Raw genomic sequence first — 19,021 nt, 5'->3', positions numbered from 1 at the left:
AGATATACACACAAAGACATTTCAGAAGTAGACAGCTTTTAGAAGTTGAGAAATGTGCTCAGGAAATGAGTGAGTTCTAGCCAAGTAAATGACCTTACAGGCGAGGATTTCACAGAGGACAGATTAAGTAAATTTGTGAGTTGTTGACATGATATATTGTAGATTTGATAAAGTACTTTTCCTTGGAGAGTAGAAAAATGAGTATTGAAACAAAAGAAAAATGAAATCCAGAGACATTGATTATGTTCATATATATTAACTTTAAGCATCTTTTTAAAATCTCGTATTTCATTTGTGGGGATACGCCCATGGTCCTTATAAGTTGCCATTGCCAAAAAATAATAATGACCTTTTGGGCAGCCCTTTAGTGGTGAGTCTTTTTCCACACTTAGCCAGGATGGTCCTCAGACATCAGGCACAGGCAGAATTTCAGCTTATATAAAATAGGACTTTAATGGATATATATCATACTTCTTATTGTAATGGGAGGAATCATATTTTTAGTAGACAGAAACATTGTAGAAAACTAGACTTATGTCCTTGACTAGTAATAATAATGTATAAGGCAAATATTTTTAAATCCCTCTTGTATTCCAAGATGAACGAATATCATAATTTGGTTACCCAAATTCGTAGATGCATGGAATTTAAGAGTTGGAAGGGCTCTCAGCAGCTCTCTGTCTCAGCCCCTCACATAACACCATTGACATTTGGTCATCTGATCTTCAGAGATCTTCCAGGACTGCAGGCTGCCCATTCCATTTACGGACAGCTCTAATTCTTAGGAAGACCTTCTTGACAGACTGAAAAACTAGGTGATAGTTTTTCTAAGAAATGTATCACAAGAATCCAGTTTAATTACTCAGTTTACTATTAATGGTGGCTACTGTGCGGCAGTGCTACCCTACATGATGTAGGCAGAAACCAGTCTGTGTCTTCAAGAATCTAGATGGGAAAAAAAAAAAAACAAGTACACATATAAAGACACATGTATCCATGTGATAATGTATATTTACCATATGTAATAAAATAGGTAATTTTTGGAAGGGAAGCACTAACATCTAGAGGAGTGGGCATTAGGAGGGCCTGATGATGTAGGAGATTGCACTTGAGTTCATCTTTGAAAGCAGCTAGCAATTCCAAGAGGTAGGAATTAAAGTATGCTCTGTGCTTGGGGAGACATCTGTGCAAAGGCATGGAGGTGGGGGTTGGCATGTTTGTTTAAGGATGAGGAAGAAGGCCAGTTTGGTTGGATCATGGAGTCCAATGAAGAGTATTGTGTAATAAACCTAAAAAAGTCGCCTGGAGCCAGGTTGTAAGGGGCTTTAAATATCAAACCACTGAGTCTCCTTTTGATCTTAAAGGTAATAAATATAAAGCTGTTAGAACAGGGGAGTGACATGGTCACTCTTCAGGAAAATCACTTAGACAGTTTCAAGGACTAGAGAAGGAGGCAAGACTTGAGGCAAGGAGATCAATGAGGAGCCTATTGATGAGACCATTGAAAACCTGATTTAAGGTGGTTTCTGTGTGACTGGAAAGCAGGAAATGGATGCCAGAAATGTAGAACAAGACTTGGCAAATGATTAGGTATGTGGATTAGGGAAGTGAGAGTGAGTCTGAGGTTGCAAACCCTGTGTATTTAAACTCTGTCAATAAGCATTTAAAAAAATAATTTATTTTAGTTTTTGACATTTCCTTTCATAAGATTTTAAGTTCCAAATTTTCTCCCCATTTCTCCCCTTCCCCACCCCAAGATGGCATGCATTCTGATTACTCCTTCCCTCCTTTCTGCCTTCCCTTCTATCAGGCCTCCCATCCCCTTGCCCCCTTTCTTCTAGGGCAAGATAGATTTCTATACCCCATTACCTGTATATCTTATTTCCCAGTTACATGTAAAAACTTTGAGTTCCAAATTCTGTCCCTTCTTCCCTCCCCACCCACCCTCATTGAGAAGACAAGCAATTCAATATAGGTTATACATGTGTAATTATGCAAAACACTTCCATAATAATCATGTTGTGAAAGACTATTTCCCCTCTATCCTATTCAGCCCCCCCATTTATTCTGTTTTCTCCTTTGACCCTGTCCCGTTTCAAAAGTGCTTCTGACTACCCCCTCCCCCAATCTGACTTGCCTTCTATCATCCCCATCTATCTTATCCCCTTCCCCCTTATTTTCCCATAGAGTAAGATACCCAATTGAGTGTGTATATTATTCCCTCCTTAAGCCAAATCTGATGAGAGTAAGATTCACTGAATCCCTTTCACTTCCCCCCTCTTCCCCTCCATTGTCAAACCTTTTTCTTACCTTTTATGTGAGATAGTTTACCCCATTCTATCTCTTCCTTTCTCTTTTGTGCAATATATTCCTCTCTCAATATTATTTTCTATTGTCATCCTTTCATATTGAACTCACTCTGTGCCATCTATCTGTGTATTTATCTATTCCCTCCAACTATTATAATACTGAGAAAGGTCTTGTGAGTTACAGATATCTTTCCATGTGGGAATGTTAACAGTTCAACTTTAATAAGTCCCCTATGATTTCTCTTTCCTGTTTACCTTTTCATGTTTCTCTTGATTCTTGTATTTGAGAGTCATATTTTCTTTTCACCTCTCTGGTCTTTTAATCAAGAATGCTTGAAAGCAGGGGTGTTTGGGTGGTGCAGTGTATAGAGCACCTGCCCTCCAGCCAGGAGGATCTGAGTTCAAATCCAGCCTCAATCACTTGACACACTAGCCCTGCGGCTTTGGGCAAGTCACTTAACCACAATTGCCCTAAAAAAAAAAAAAAAAAAAAAAAAGAAAAAAAAGAAAACAACCCAAAACAAAAAACAAGAATGCTTCAAAGTCCTCTGTTTCATTGAATTTCCATTATTTCCCCTGAAGCATTATATTCAGTTTTGCTGGGTAGGTGATTCTTGGTTTTAATCCTAGTTCCTTTGAGCTCTGGAGTAACATATTCCAAGCCTTTCTATCCCTTGATGTAGAAGCTGCTAGACCTTGGGTTTTCCTGATTCTTGAATTGTTTCTTTCTGGCTGTTTACAATATTTCCTCCTTGATTGGGAACTCTGGAATTTGGCTACAGTATTCCTAGGAGTTTTCCTCTTGGGATCTCTTTCAAGAGGTGATCAGTAGATTCTTTACATTTCTATTTTTCCCTCTCTTTCTAGTATATCAGAGCAGTTTTCCTTGATAATATCTTGAAAGATGATGTCTAGGCTCTCTTTTTGATCACGGCTTTCAGGCAGTCCAATAATTTAAAAATAATCTCTCCTGGAGCTATTTTCTAGGTCAGTGGTTTTTCCAGTGAGATATTTCACATTGTCTTTTATTTTTTCATTCTTTTGGTTCAGCTTTATAATTTCTTGATTTCTCATAAAGTCATTAGCTTCCATTAGCTCATTCTAATTTTGAAGTAATTATTTTCTTCAGTGAACTTTTGGGTCTCTTTTCCATTTGTCCCTTTCTGATTTTTAAGGCATTCTTCTCCTCATTGGCTTTTTGGATCTCTTTTGCAGTTTAGATTAGTCTATTTTTTAAGGTGTTATTTTCTTCAGTATTATTTTGGATCTCTGCTTTAACAGGCTGTTGACTCGTTTTTCATGATTTTCTTGCCTTTCTCTTCCCAATTTTCACTCTATTTCTCTTCCTTTATTTTCAAAATCCCTTTTTGGTTCTTCCATGGCCTGAGAGCAATTCATATTTTTCTTGGAGGCTTTGGAAGCAGGGGCTTTGAATTTGTTGTCTTCTGGTTGTATGTTTTGAAATTCTTTGTTACCAAAGTAAGATTCTATAGTTTGATTTTTTTTTCTATTTGTCAAGATAGTGTTCTCCTTCCAGTGGGGGTATGGGTAGATGTACTGTGCCAGGCTTTAGGGGTTTTATATTAGCAACTTGATTCCTGTGTGTGGGCCTAGAGCTGGAGAAGCAGCAGCTAACACTGCCCACCTCCTCCCGCCACCCTGTGGCTAGGTGTCCTCACTTCCTTTTAACCCAGGTCCTTCAGAGTTTTCCTACTGACCTCCTATGCTGTCTTTGGTGTTTGTAGGTTGAGAAGCCTGGAAACTGCCACAGTTGCCAATGATTCTGTCCCATGAGGCCTGCTCCAGCCCGGTCTATGCTGGCGCAGCCCATGCCAAACTTTGCTTTGCTCAAAGCCCAGTATAATATATCCTTCCTATTAGCCTTACAGGCTGTCTTGGACTGGAGATTTTCTTCGTTCTGTCATTTTGTGGGTTTGTAGCTCTAGAATTTGTTTAGAGTCGTTGTCTACAGGTATTTGGAGGGGTTTCGGGTAGAGCTCAAGTAAGTCCCTGCTCTTACTCTGCCATCTTGACTCCATTCCCCTCCCATGCACACACATGCATTATTAAGTGACTTATGTGTGTTAGGCACTATGGTAGGTACTAGGGGAAAGAGATGAATAAATGAAATAGTACCTCCTTTGCAAAGAGTAAAGTTCTAATGGAAGAGACAACAAGGATATTTATAAGTATACAGAAGAAATGCAAAGTACTTAAATATGAGTTAGATAGAGGGGCACTAGCAGTTGAGGAGATCTTGGGGAATCACGATCATGGAGGGTGGGGTTTGAATTGTGTCTTAAAGGAAGAGGGAGATTCTGTGAGGTGGAGGAGATGGGAGATGGAATGCCGAGTGTGACAAATCTGGGAGTCTCCTGCACAGAGGTGATGAGTGAACCTACAGGAGCTATTGAAGTCATTGAGAGTATATAGAGAGAAGAAAAGGGGACCTAGAAGAGATCGTTGTGGAAAACCCACCGTTGGGGCAGAAGTAGTGGTTAGACAGGAATGAAAGAAAACAAGAATAGCCAAGAGAAGAGAGTAGTCAACAGTGCTCCAGAGAAATTAAGAAACGTGAATGAGGAAAAAAATTTTTGGATTTGGCAGTTAAGAGATTGTTGTTAATTTTGGAGAGAGAGGTTTTAGTTATGGGATAAGGTTGAAAGCCAGATTTCAAGGGAAGTAGGTGAAAGGAGAGGCAATGGGTATAGACAGATTTTCAAGGAGTTTGACTCTGAAAGGGAGCTATAAGGCAATAACTTAAGCAGGAGAGGGCCACCTGGGCATTGTAGGGTTTATGCCCTCCCTCATCTGAGAAATTGCAGTGTAGTGGGAAGAGGAAGCTTTTTGGGGTTAGACAGTATATGTTCTTGACTTTGCTTTTGCTCTAAGTGCATTATTTTGGTTTTCATATACATTTCTATAAGCACTAGGTGGGTACTAGGCATTTACAAAAATGTAATTCAATTCAGACCTCAGTGTCCTTCCTATGAGCCTTTGTTACTGAAACACAGTAATGGAGGAGGGTGGTATACTTATACACTTAATGGCACATGGGATTGAAGACCCATTTGAACTTCAGATTTGGAGTTGTATGTAAAAGGTTTTTCTGTTAGGTGGTACCAGGACCCTTCATTTGGATGCATATGTTATGTTGTCAGATTTATTTTTGTTCTGTTAGGCCTGAGGGAGTCTTAATGAGGTTTAAAATATGCAGGTAAGATAGTTAAAGAATTTTAAAACAGCTCACTCCCCTGCCCACGTGGATAACTGAGATAAGAAATTCTGAATTTAAATTTAGTAAATTTTTTCTGGATTTCTTCTCATTCATTGTCAATTTTTATAAGAATGTAGAGGGGGATAAGTACCAGCTAAAGTTGATTTCTGAAATCTAAAACGGACTCATCCTTTCTGAAGCGGGTTGTTTATGATGATAGCAACTTTTCTATTCTTTGCACATTTATCATCTTGGCACACATAGTGGGAGGGAATGGAGAGTTCCCATCCTCACTAGCAAAACAGATTGATGGGATAGGTCTTTGAATATAAGATGCTTGAGTGGGTTGAAAAAAAGAAGATTCCACTGAAACAGGTTAGGAATCGACTAGGGGTCTCTCTGGGGCAATAACCAAAATTAGTGGTTGGAAGTACAGTGTCCTCTTGACCATACCTCAGTTTGTCCTGATGCACTTTTTGAAAAGTACATTGTGAATGAAAAACTGTTTCCATTTGCATTCTCACTAACAACAGACTTAGCTTAAATCCCTTAATAGAAGTAGTTTACTTCAGGACAAAGTATGTTTGTTTTTCAAATAGCACTTGTAACTTTGGGGAGCAGTCTTATCCAGCAGCCCTGCCCATATACATGTTTTATCTCTGGCTTCCCTGTCTGTTTTGAGAAGAACAGTCTTCAGAATTCCTGTCCATTTTCTAGTCCTTGTTACTAGCACGTATTGTCTATTTGACTGTTAACAGAAGAAGAAGCTGCCTCAGTCAGCAGAAGGATTCATTCCAGACGAGGTTGAAGGCCTGTACAACAGTATAAGGCAGCAGGGGAAGTCAACAACTTCATTCTCTGATCCTTAAAGTCATTTCATTAGATTGCATTGAAATTTCATGTGAAATGTGAAGGCCTGCTTTATATTTGAAAACAGTCATGAAGGAAATTTTCAACAAGGATACCTGTGACTTGTTTAAAAAATTAATAATGAACTCAAGGGATTGTGGAACTAAACTAAAAGTAAACAAATTAATAAAGACCAAAAAAACCAAAACAAAAAAATTAATTATCACAGAAACCCTATACAGCTTGACTCTAGTTTGTCATCTCTGCTGCTGATGTTTCTACAAGAAAGGATATAGTTCTTTATAAAATCACTATATATTTTTAAATTGTGACTTTTAAAAATCACCCACTTACTGCTGGTCTGATGTAAGTTGCCATGGAAACTACAGTAGAAACTGTGGTCTGATGCTGGCTTTTAAGAATTCTTCTGTATTTTAGCTGCTGCTGCCATCCCAGTACTGAAGATGGTATATTTTTTCAAACACCTACTAGCTTGGGAAGCACCAGAATTTCTCTCTTTTTTTCTGCTATCTCATTATCTAGAGTTTCTCCCCTCCAAAGTTGCTCATCTAGTATGACCTAAAATAATTTTTTTCTTACCTAGATATTCTCTTTTACTTAAAAATTGTATGACCTACTTTGCCTACAAGGTATGCCAAGTGAATATTTTCATTCATTTATCAATGGTGATAGTATGCCAAGTACTTTGGATTTTAATATATAACTCCCCTTAAATAAAAATGAAGCCCATGTAATTCACATAAAATAACTGCTTTGGAAATCAACTATGTCACTGATGAGAAGCATTTTGAATTTAAAGCTGGACCTGATGCATCCAAGTTTATGTAGAATTTAAAAGATTCAATAATGAAATATAATCTCATATAGCACATTCTTTGATGTTACATATTCACATGAGAAGTAAACACTTTCCCACTAGAGGGCATATTTCTCATGTGATATGACAGTTATAGTTCAATTTGCCTTTATTTAAACTACTTAAAAGGGTGTGTCTTTCCATTTACTTTTTTCTTAGGAACCATCAACAGAAACATTCAGGTGAACAAAGTGAACTTAGACTAATTAGTACCTAATGAATGATTTTGCATAAAATTCTATGCTTCAGAGTCCGTGCATTTTATTTTTGTAATTGATTAATTTTTATAAAAATGACAAAAATCACCCAGATTATTATTTCTTTGTTACCCCCTGCTCAGTGACTACAAGAGCAGTTCAGCTGATTATAAAGGGTGCAGAGAAATTAGTATGTGACTATTAATTATCTAGTTACATGTGAGTATAACTCTGTTACATGGAAAATGATAAATCTGTAGTCAGAAAGTTAATGATTTTTAATCAGCAAATCCAACAAAATATGTTCTCTAAAACTGCAGGCGAATGTAATGCTTTCTGAATGGCTATTTCAATTATATTATATCCTCCACACAGCTGCCAAATTGCTATTCCTAAAACAAAATACCTTGGCCACTCCTCAAACTCAGGGCTTTTCAGCAGCTCTCTATTATTGCCTCTTGGATAGAATAAAAAATCCAAAAACCTGAGATGTAGAAAGCTCTACATTAGGCTTCCACCCCCCTTTCTAGGCATACTTCATACTGTTCCCCTTTGCACACTCTCCATTCTAGTCCAAAGGGCATTTTGATTATTCCCTGTACTTCCCCGGCCATCTCTTATCTCAATACTCATCTAACTTGTACTCCTTCCTCATCTGTGCCTCATAGAAAACCTTAGTAGCCCTCAAAGCATACCTGAGAGGCCATCTCCTTAAATGAGGCCCTTTTGATTCCTCTAGTCAATCATCTTTCCTTGCATGAAATTATTTTGTATAATAACTTTTGTCTCAGATTATCTATGAACATGTTACATTCTCCCTTTAGAAAGTTTCTTGAGAGTGGAGACTATTTTCTTTTTCTCTCCCCCCCCCGCCTTCTTTTTCCTAATACAGTAGTGCCTTTATGTTGTGAGAAGTGCCTAGTAAATGTTCATTTTATTGATTTGAATTGTAAGCAGTGGTGCCTATGAGCCTGTGACATAGCTGTTTGTTAATGATGTCAGATAATGTGGAGTGGCTAGGCCTTTGGAAAGTAGGATAATGAGTGAAGATAATTTCAACAGTGTTGGAGTCATCACATCAGTGGTGTTAAAGTCACATAAAGCTTAATTTTTTTCCCCATTTGTAATTATAAAATGAAGGGACTATTGAAACTGAATACATTTCATAGAATCAAAGAATTTGAGTCCATGATGAACCTCACATTTTACATCTATCTGAATCAGCATCCCAGGAAGGTGTTGGCTTGCTGAGATCACACAGCCAATTAACAGAGGAACTGAGATGAGAATGCAGGTTTTTCAACTCCCCGTCCAATATTCTCTTCTCTTTGTTTATAATGTTATTTCTTAGTGTATTGTCAAATTTTACTGAAAAACATACTCTGGGGGTGGCCAGGTAGCACAGCAAGTAAGAGCATTGGTGTGATAGTAATGGCAATTAAAGATTCCCCTGTATTGGCTTGGTTTTCAAATTGATTGTGTTAAAACCCAGAGTTTGTTAATCCCACCTGTGGGATGGGCTTGTTGATGTGAAAAGAAAGTCCTGAACTGGGAGGAGCTGGTGATGTAGATTTGGAGAGACACGAGAGAGAGGCGGAAGATTTTTTTGGTAGCAGCACCTCGTGGAGAGAGAGAGACTAAGAGAATTGCTGGTGGCCGCTTTGAATTGCCCTGGTGCATCCTGGCTCTTGTTCTAGGTTCCAGTGTTGGGACGACCTGGAGATCGAATCCCGGGCTCAGACACTCAGCACCACACCCAGAAATAACTGGCCGTGTAACCTTGAGCAAGTTACTTAACCCCAATTGCTTAAAAAAACAAAACAAACAAAAAAACATTCTCTGTCTTTGAGTTGATGCTTTAAAAGTTAGGTGAATTTTTAAAAACAATTTTATGAGGGTAATTCTATATATTCTACTTTCTATTCTATATATTTCTACTTTCACTTTATATTTTTTTCTATTGCTCTGAACATTGAAAATGAAACATGAAAAATTTGTATTTGAGTATTATTGTTTCATATAATATAGGATTCCATAAAAGAAATTTGATGCTCTTGATACTTTCCCATCAGAATGCCAAATATCCAATTATTTGTCATTATAATTAATAATTTATAAATATAACATGTGAAAATGTTAAATAGAATATAAATATAAAAATATATTAATTATTCTTTGTGCTAGCTACTATACTATGAGCTAGTGATACTGAGCCAAGGTAGACCCTACTTTTAGTGAGCTTACATTTGAATGGGGGGAGACAACACCACTCAGTATATGCAATTTAAATTTAAATAGGTGGGTAGTCTTAGAGGGAAGACTCTATGAAGGATGGAAGGGTCCAGGATAGGCCTTGTGCTTTGAGCTGTATCTTGAAGGAAGGAAGATAGGAGAGAGAGGCGAGGAGGGAGAGAACATTCTAGGAATGGGGGACAACCAGTGAATAGCTGAGGTGAGGTGAGGTGGTGAGTCACTGGATTATAGAATATGTAGAAGGGGTTAAGTGTAAAAATACTGGGAAGGGTGTAATGTTAATGGGATATATATTTGCTCTGTCCATTAATAGGCCTCACCTACAACCCATTAAGCGAAGCTGGCTTAAGGGAGGCATGCTTGTGGGAAGGCTTTTATACCTTTTGTTAATTTCTAATTAGGCACTGAGTTATGAGGGTTTGTGATGCCCTCTGACTCTAAAAAGGCTATACATATGCTGAGGTTAGCATTTTGCTTTGGAAGAATATTCTTGTGATTTGACCAGATGAGAACTCTGGGTAGCCCCTAAGGAGCCTTCTGCTTTGAAAAACCCAGATGTTGGTGCTTCTCTCTCTGGTAACAATGTATGTATTGTGTTGGTCAGACAGTTGATCTGTGCTAATTTCTCAGACAGTTAGAAGCCCTGTCTGTTGGTCTTTATTTCTTTATATTTTCTTTATTTTGATTTTCTCTGAAGTTCAGGGTGTTGACTTTTCTCCTGAACTAATGAATGTAACATTAAAAAGATTGTTAGGGGCAGCTAGGTGGTGCAGTGAATAGAGTACCAGCTCTGGAGTCAGGAGGGCCGGCCTGAGTTCAAATTTGACATCAGACACTTGACACACTTAACTAGCTATGTGACCTTGGACAAGTCACTTAACCCCAATTGCCTTGCCTTCCCCCCCTCCAAAAAAAAAAAAACGATTGTTGAGCTCTTGAACAGCTATCTGTCCTAGTAAAGTAGATCTCAAAGCTAGCAGCCATTCTGGGTTTGCCAGTGTAGTTGCTGCTACAAAGGGGCCAAAACATAAAGAGCTTTAAAACCAAACAGGATTTTGTATTTGATCCTGGAGGTGACAGGGAGCCATTGATATAATGAGTAAGAGATGTGACATAATTAGACATGTGCTTTAGAACGATTGATTTGGCAGCTGAGGGGAGAATGGGCTGGATATTTGAGTCAGGGAAACCCATTGTCAGGCTGTTGCAAAAGTCCAGGTAATAAAAGCATGCACTAGAATGGTGACTGTATGAGTGGAGGGATATCTGTATAGATAGAGGTATATGAAAGATGTTGTGAAGGTAGACACAATGGAACTTGGTGACAGATTAGATATGTGGGGTGAGAGTAAGTGAGAAGTCTAAGAGAACCTGAATAACTGAGAAACTGATGATGACCTCTATGGTAATAGGGCGTTTGGGAAGAGGGGAGGGTTTGGGGGTGAAGATAATAAGTTGAGTTTCTGGACATGTTGAGATTGAGATGTCTATTTCAAAATGTCTAGTAGGCACTTGGTGTATTAGAAATACTTCAGAGGCAGGTAGGTGGCTTAGTGGATAGAGCACTAGGCTTGGAGTCAGGAATATCTGAGTTCAAATCCATCTTCAGACACTTGCTAGCTGCATGACTCTGGGCAAGTCACTTAACCACTGTCTGCCTTAATCCACTGAAGAAGGAAATGGTAGACCACTCCAGTATGTTTGCCAAGGAAGCCACATTGGGGTTATGAAGAGTTGGATATGACCGAATGACTGGAAGTTATCAATACTTGTATAGCAATTTTCTGATGTGAAAACAGACTAAATATAACCCATTTTGCTCTCGGACTTTACTAATGTCTCCTCATCATAGTGGTGGTTCCCTTCTTTTCCTGCTTTTACCAGAATGGCATTTATGACTTCTATTCACGTTTCAAGTTTCCATATGTTAATTCAGAAAATATACTTTGTTTTTTACTTTTGAGACTAGATCTTCCCATCTCAACTTGACTGTATAAGTACAGTGGCCATTCACAAGCCCAATCCTGAAACAGATTGCCTTGAAAGCTTTCACCACATATATTTTTTTTTTTGATGACCTTGTGTTCCCTTGGGGGCCGACCATATTTGTGTCAGATTTACTGTGGATATATAGATGATCAACTTTAGCTGTATTGCACCTCAGAACTCCTTAATTTAAACTATCCACCCAAGTTACAACTGTCCCAGCTTATTCTTCCCCATTAGCAGGAATTAGGAGCATGGTGGCAGAATGAATGTATTCTTAATGCATTCCCTCCCCCCCTCCCCATTTGTGATATTGACCTTGACAGAGTAACCAGGGAAAAGTCTTATCTTCATTCTCATAACAAAATTGATTACAGTAGTCATAAGATTAATAAAGTGAAAAGAGACTTAAATCTAGTTGTCAAAAACTAGGGAGACTTTTTAAATCTAGTTGTCAAAAACTCGAAATTGTAGAATTCTTTAATTGTAGTTGAAGTAGATCTAGGAGCTCATAAAATAAAATAATTTAAAATGAATTTACAATAAGTAGATAGTATAGTATCGTGAAGGTCTAGTGCCATGACTTGTTTGGAGGTTTAAATGTTAGAGATAATCTGTTATGATTTGAAAATGGGCCATAGCCTTTATTTTATTATTATTTTTAAATTCTCTGCCTTCGAGATGTGGCATTACAGTTAGGAAATTCTAAGACTTCTTTTTCTACCTGAGATGGTAAGAAAAAAATCTTTGGGGAAGATGCCATAATGAGACATTTTAAGGAAGCCTATTCTTACAAGAAAATTAGAATTCTACAAAAAAGATAGCAAACAGAATAGATCTGCTATATAGAGTTTTAAGGTATGAAAGAAGCAAAAGTAAAAATGCTGAAGAAAAGATAGGCTGAACCATTATCAAAAGTAGTATTTCAAAAAACAGTGCAAGAAAACCTGGGAACTAAATGGATTTAACTAAGTTAATAGAAGAAGAAGTGAAGTTGCCCAAGAAATAAAAATTACATTTATTAAAACATTACATGCAGCTGAAAAATCTGGCAAGAGTATAAAATCTAGTAGAATTGACATAATATATAGAATTTGGGAATGTAGGGTCATAGTACTTAATAATTGGAAGGACTTGAGGGAAACTTTAGTTCAAACCCTTTATTTTACCATTAACTCAGAGCCAGGGATGGGAAGTAATTTGAGATTATATGGGTTATAATATGTTTATATGTTGTATGTATATTTATAAGACACACAGGATATCCCAAAAGTTTTACTTCATTTTGGGGAAAATATGCACATACATACATCCCTTTTAAGTCTCTAATTATGTGTATTGTTGTCGCCAATACAATTGACAAATCTGGGTCTCTGTGATATTAAGTGATTTGATTCATGCTGCACAGATAAGATTTAAAACCAAGTCTTCCTCACTCAAATCCCACATTCTCTTCACTTTATCAGATTGCCTCCCAGGTAACAAGTATGGGATTCTAAACCAAGTTCCCTAATTCCAAACTTAATCTCCTTTCTAGTGTTCCAGTACCCTCCTAAAAATGTAATTGGTGCAGTGGAAAACTGGATGGCAGATAACATACTTGACAGGAAAAAAAAATCTAAGATAATTAAATTGGAAAAAAATTGGACAGTGCAGATGAAAGGGACTATTTTTAGAATTGTGAAATAAAAGTACTTGTGATTACTGGAGGCCCAGGCAGGGGGGAAAAACTATTTAAATTTCCTAGAACATTAAAAAAAAAAAACTGACAGCATGCTCCCAGTAGAAAAAGTACATAGAAAATGTATGTCCATTTAAACTTTAAAAGAGAATGAGGGTAATGATGTATTCATGTCTTTTCGCATTCATTCTTCTCTACCTCCAGTACTGAATTCTTCATAATATCAAAAAAGTAAGCAAAAACAACTGAAAGAGTAACCCGACCTAAAAATATGTGCTACAGTCTGCCCCCTGTGGTATCCTGACTCCACCTGGGCGTCTGTATTTCATTAACTGTTCTCCAGGACTAGGGTGGGTTATTACAATTACTTCCAACTTCCTTTAGTTTTTACTAATATAGACACGTGCATTTTGATTTTTTGGTTCTCCTTATTTCACTCTGAATCAGTTCGTGCTTGTCTCCCCATATTTCTTTGAATCTCCTCATACTTGTTATTTCCTATTCATAATACTATTCCATTACATTCATGTGTCAGAGTTCGTTTACTTATGCCAAAGTATTTGGCATCTACTTTATTTCTGGTTGTTTGCTATCACAATGGCTGTTAAACTATTATACTACATATGGGACACTTTCTGTTGCCCTCTTTTGGGTATATGCTTAATGAGGCCAGGAGTCAAGGTGTTATGACAAATTTAGTATAGGGGTTAACCTTTTTTTTTTTTTTACCCCTTGGGAAGTACAGTGAAGCCTTAGACCCTTTCTCAGAATAACATTTTTAAAGGCATAAAATTATAACATTTAAAAGGAAAGCAATATACCCCTAGATAATACTTTTACTAAAAGAAGCCGAGAAAATACATGATGATAGAAAGCCTGCCCTTGTTTTTTAGAAATACTATTACATTTCTATTTAATAAAATTTAACGGCATCTACTTGCATTTGATAAATAGTAATATATGTGTGACATGTTATTTGTTTAGTCTACAGATTGTCTGCATACATGTGTATATTTGTTATTAGTAATCAAGTCAGGTATTTGTGTTTTTTCAGCATTCAGAGAATGGATTTCTGATTAAAGGGATGAATGTTTTGGCCTTAGATCTGTTTTCCAGTCTAAATTGCTTTGGTATTTAAATATCAGTGCAGCAAGTAAGGGGTACCTTCAAGGTCCTCTCTATTAATTCGTTGATTCTTTCCTGCAGAATCTGTGGCCTCAAGTTTGGAAACCACTACATTATACCATGCTGTGTTTCAGTATTGAGAAAGGTTCCTTTTTAGGCGAAAATTTAGAGAATAAATGAGACAGGTGATCGGAAATGGAAGGGAGATGGCAAAAGCCAATATTTTATATAAATTTCTGACGTTATAAAAGGAGAATGTTTCCATCATGTTTCCAAATTAAAGCAATCTATGCAAAGACACTTCTATTTTAGTATTAACATTGTTTTTGGGTGGTTGCTTAGTGGATATATCAGCTTATGGTGCATTAGTACTCACATTATTGAGTTCTTTAAAGTCTTTATGAAGTCTAATGCTTGTTTCCTTTGGAGGCCATACTTCAAAAAGCATCCAATAGTGTTGTTTAATGGCATTCTTTGAAGTATTTTGAGATCTTGAGCTGTACAGCTATTTATTTGTTAGAACTGGCCTTTTATAGGAGGAAGATTGCTACTGCCAATAGCTTAAATTAGTTTTAGTTTTCTAGATAAGTCAGGGTTTTAAATTGATCATGTCTCAGAAAATCAAAAGGCTCAATTTAAAACTCACTATGTACCTAAGTACATAGTTGGACGAGCCCCTCAACTCTTTTAGTGGTACTTCATCATCTTATGTAAGGGTTTGGGGTTTTTTTGTGTGTTTAACTTTTTTACATTTAGTTTCTCTAGCATGTAAAATAAAGCATGGCTCAAAAGCTATAGTTTAGGCCACTTTTTGGAATTTCTGGCTTCTCTCATCACTGGTATTGGGCTGCATTGACCTATGAGATGACTTCATGGTATCTCAGTTATTGCCTCTGCAAAATCAAAATACTGTCATTTAACTTAGATCCTCCAGTAATTGTGGAGCTTAAAGCTTTAATATTCCATCACTTCCTTCTTTTTATCAGTATTTTCATAACATCCGGATAGCATGAGTATACTGTTGAATTATAGATAGTGTGTGATATTTTTAGTTAACTGTGACTTGACTATTTAGAAAAGTATCTTTTGCTTTATCAAAGAAATATGTTTAGAAATTGAAGGATATCTTAAAAGGTCTAGTCAGACCCCTCATGGAAGATGGGAGTGAAATTCTACTTTAGATTTTTCCAGCTTCATTTGTTGGTTTAGAGTTTTGTGTATTATTTTGTTCTCAGTATCTGAAGCCTCTGGAAAAACATCATGTCTCAATGTACCAGTTAATCAGTTTATTATGTATTGTCAATAATAACAATAACAACAGCAGCGTACAATGCGCCAGACACTATTTGATGTGGAACAGTTAGAGGTTTTCAGTTGAGCTCATCTAATGGTCTTCAGTAACCATCCCTTGATTGGCATTCATTTCTACTGCCAGGCCCTTAGCTGTGGCCTTCAGCACCTTATTTCTAGATAACCTGGACTTCTGACTGGCCTGGGTCTTCTTGCTTCCAGCCTTTCATTTCAGTCTATAATCCGTTACCAGATTATTGCTCCTAAAACACCATTTCACATGTCAGTTTCCTATTTAATTGCTGGCTTTCTGCTGCCTACACGATAAAATTCAGCTTCTTACCTTGGCAGTCAGTACCTTCCAAAACGTGACTAGTCCCCATCCACCATTCCATTCTTCCCCTCTGTGAATCTATAGCTTCTGCTAAAAAAACAAAAAAATTCTGGTTATCATCCCATTAACAAGCTCTTGACCTACATATCTGGTGTCTTGTTAAATTCAGTCTTTAGTGATGCTTTTTCAGTAGTCTTGTAGTAGCACTTGCTGCCATCTCACATCTCCACCTGCTTATTGGACACCCGACTCTTGTCAGTCTTCTTCTTTTTGATACTCTCTTCTCTCTTGGTTTTTGAAACACTGTGCTCTCCTGCTTCTCTTCCCGCTTGTCCTTTGATGCATCTTTATCCAGGTTCTGCTTGTTAACTAAGTCTGCCCTACAAGGCTAGTTAATGGGCCATCTACATGTGTGTGTATAGCTTTGCTTGGTGATCTTATCATGGATCCAATCATCATCTTTATGCAAATGATTCTTATATCTATTTATCCAACCCTAACCTTTTTCCTGACCTCTATCTGCCTGTTGGATATCTTAAACTCATCATGATCAAAAAGTGAACTATTTATCTTTCCCCCAAGCCCTTCCTCTTTCCTAACCCTGTTAATGTTGAGACCACCATCCTTCCAGTCACCCAGGCTTGCAACCTAGTGTCATTCTTGACTCTTGTAGCAGCAAGCACCCCAAGGGTCCTCAGGGTTTGCTGCCACCACAGGTTCTTGGATCTGCTTTGATAAAGGAAAGCAACTCAAAATGGGTTAACAAGCTTACTTTAATCAGTCAGACATATATCGTTTACCTTGTTCAGGGTAAAAGGTCAGCACCCCGAACTTCAAAGTACACAGACAGAATTATCGAGACAGAAACAGATTTAGTAGACAGATTTCAAACTGTCCAACCATTACATCCATACACAGTCAACATCTGGGTTTTTCAAAGCCGGGGGGCTCAGGACAACGGCTTCCCAGAATCCATATCAAATCACAGAACACTTCTCAAAGTGAGCCCCAAAACAAAGCTACACATCAGGGCTTATATAGCCTTCTTCTGGCTCAGAGAATGTAACAACCTTATTGACTCACTGGCCAATCAAGAAGTATCTACTGAAAAACAAGCCTCCCACCCCAGGCTCCAGGTGCACTTTCGCCTAGGGGCAGGGAAGATCTTTAAATTTGCCTTCCCCTTACAACTCTCCACATTGAATCAAATGCTGAGAAATCAGAAATCTCTCACATGATCCCTTTCCCTTCTGATATTTTCACCACTCTGGTGTAGGCCCTTAGCACCCCATAGGGAGAATAAATAGGCTTCTGCTTGGTTTCCTTGGCTCATGCCTTTCTCCACTCTGGTTCAGCCTCTACTCATCTGTCAAGTTAATCTTCATTAAGTACAGGTCTGATCAAGTCAGTGTGTGTGTGTGTGTGTGTGTGTGTGTTTGTGTGTGTGTCTTCAAACATGAAATATTCTTTATGACTTTTTAGGGTTGTAAAGAAGGCACTTTTTTTTTTTTTCAAATGCTTTATTAACTTCTGACTTACATCATTCGTTTCCGCCAGATTTTGAGTTACAAATTTTCTCCCCGTTTTTCCCTGAAATAGCAGTCCCATAGGATATCCCCTCCTCCAATCTGCTCTCTCCCATATTTTCCCCCATACCTCTTTCGACTTTTCCAGTGGATCTCTATGCCTCCATGCCTGTATATCTTATTTCCCAATTACATGTAAAATAGTATTAATAATACTATGTATGTGTGTATGTGTGTGTGTATATATATATATACATGTATATATATTTGGATATTTGATTTTAAAACTTTCAATTCCAGATTCATTCCCTTCCTCCCTTGTCACCCATCCTTACTGGGAAGACAAGCAGTTCAGTATAGGTTGTACATGTGTGGCTAATGCAAAACAGTAGCATAGTAGATATATTGTAAAAGACTGACTATATTTCCCTCCCTCCTATCCCACCTCCCACTTGTTCTATTCTCTACTTTGATCCTATCCCTTTTCAAAAGTGGGTGCTTCCAACTGCCCTCTCTTCCATCATCCCCCCTCTCATCCCCTTGCCCCCCTACTTTCCTGGAGGGTGAGATACCCTATTTAGTGTGTATTTCATTCCCTCCTCAAGCCCAATTCAATGGGAATAAGGTTGACCCATTCCCTTTTGCCTTCCTATTCTTCCCCTCCATTGTAACCATTTTCCCTTGCCTCTTCTATATGAGATAGTTTACCCCATTCTGTCTCTTCCCATCTCCTCTCTTTATATTCCTCTCTCACCTCTTAATTTCACCTTTTAAGTATCATTCCTTCCTGTTAAATTGGTCCTGTGCCCTCTGTCTATGTATACCTGTAAACATATATACACATTCACACATATATTCATATGCCCACATACCTCATATATAGACATATACACACACACACACACACACACACACACACACACACTTTTTTCCTATTCCCTCCAACTACTGAGAAAAGTTTCATCAGTTACAATTATTGTTTTTCCATGTAGGAATGTAAATAGTTCGACTTTGATAAGTTCCTTATGATTTCTTTTCCCTGTTTGCATTCTCTCCTTTATGACCTAGTCCCTTCCTGCCTACCTTTCCAGTCTTAACATTTTACTTCCCATCACTTATTCAACTGACCATTGATGTTGGCCTTCTTGTTTCTCACACAAGAAGCTCCATCTCCCAGCTCTGTATTTTCAGTTAGTCTCCCTCATGTGTGGGATTCTCTTTTTCTTTAGCCCCAACTTGTGGCTTTTCTCAAGACTGATCTCAAATCTCACCTGCTGGAAGAGGATTTTCCCACTTCCCCCATTCCCACCCCCTCTTCTTGCATTGCTAATGTTTTCCCTCTGAAATTATCTCCAGTTTAACCTGTATATATGTTGT

General features: G+C 37.8%; 1 protein-coding gene across 2 annotated transcripts in view; it reads left to right on the top strand.

Annotated features, from left to right (window-relative positions):
• The window catches only part of USP22 (ubiquitin specific peptidase 22), a 261,088-nt gene that overhangs the window by 107,737 nt on the left and 134,330 nt on the right, over positions 1–19,021 (top strand). The gene's annotated exons all lie outside the window — the stretch shown is intronic.

Source organism: Petaurus breviceps, unplaced genomic scaffold (assembly GCF_028583685.1).
Source record: "Petaurus breviceps papuanus isolate PSGF00001 unplaced genomic scaffold, PetGlider_PUasm1.0 175, whole genome shotgun sequence".
NCBI classification, from domain to species: domain Eukaryota; kingdom Metazoa; phylum Chordata; class Mammalia; order Diprotodontia; family Petauridae; genus Petaurus; species Petaurus breviceps.
The sequence above is the reverse complement of the archived record's forward strand: the minus strand, read 5'-3'. Positions and strand labels throughout refer to the sequence as shown.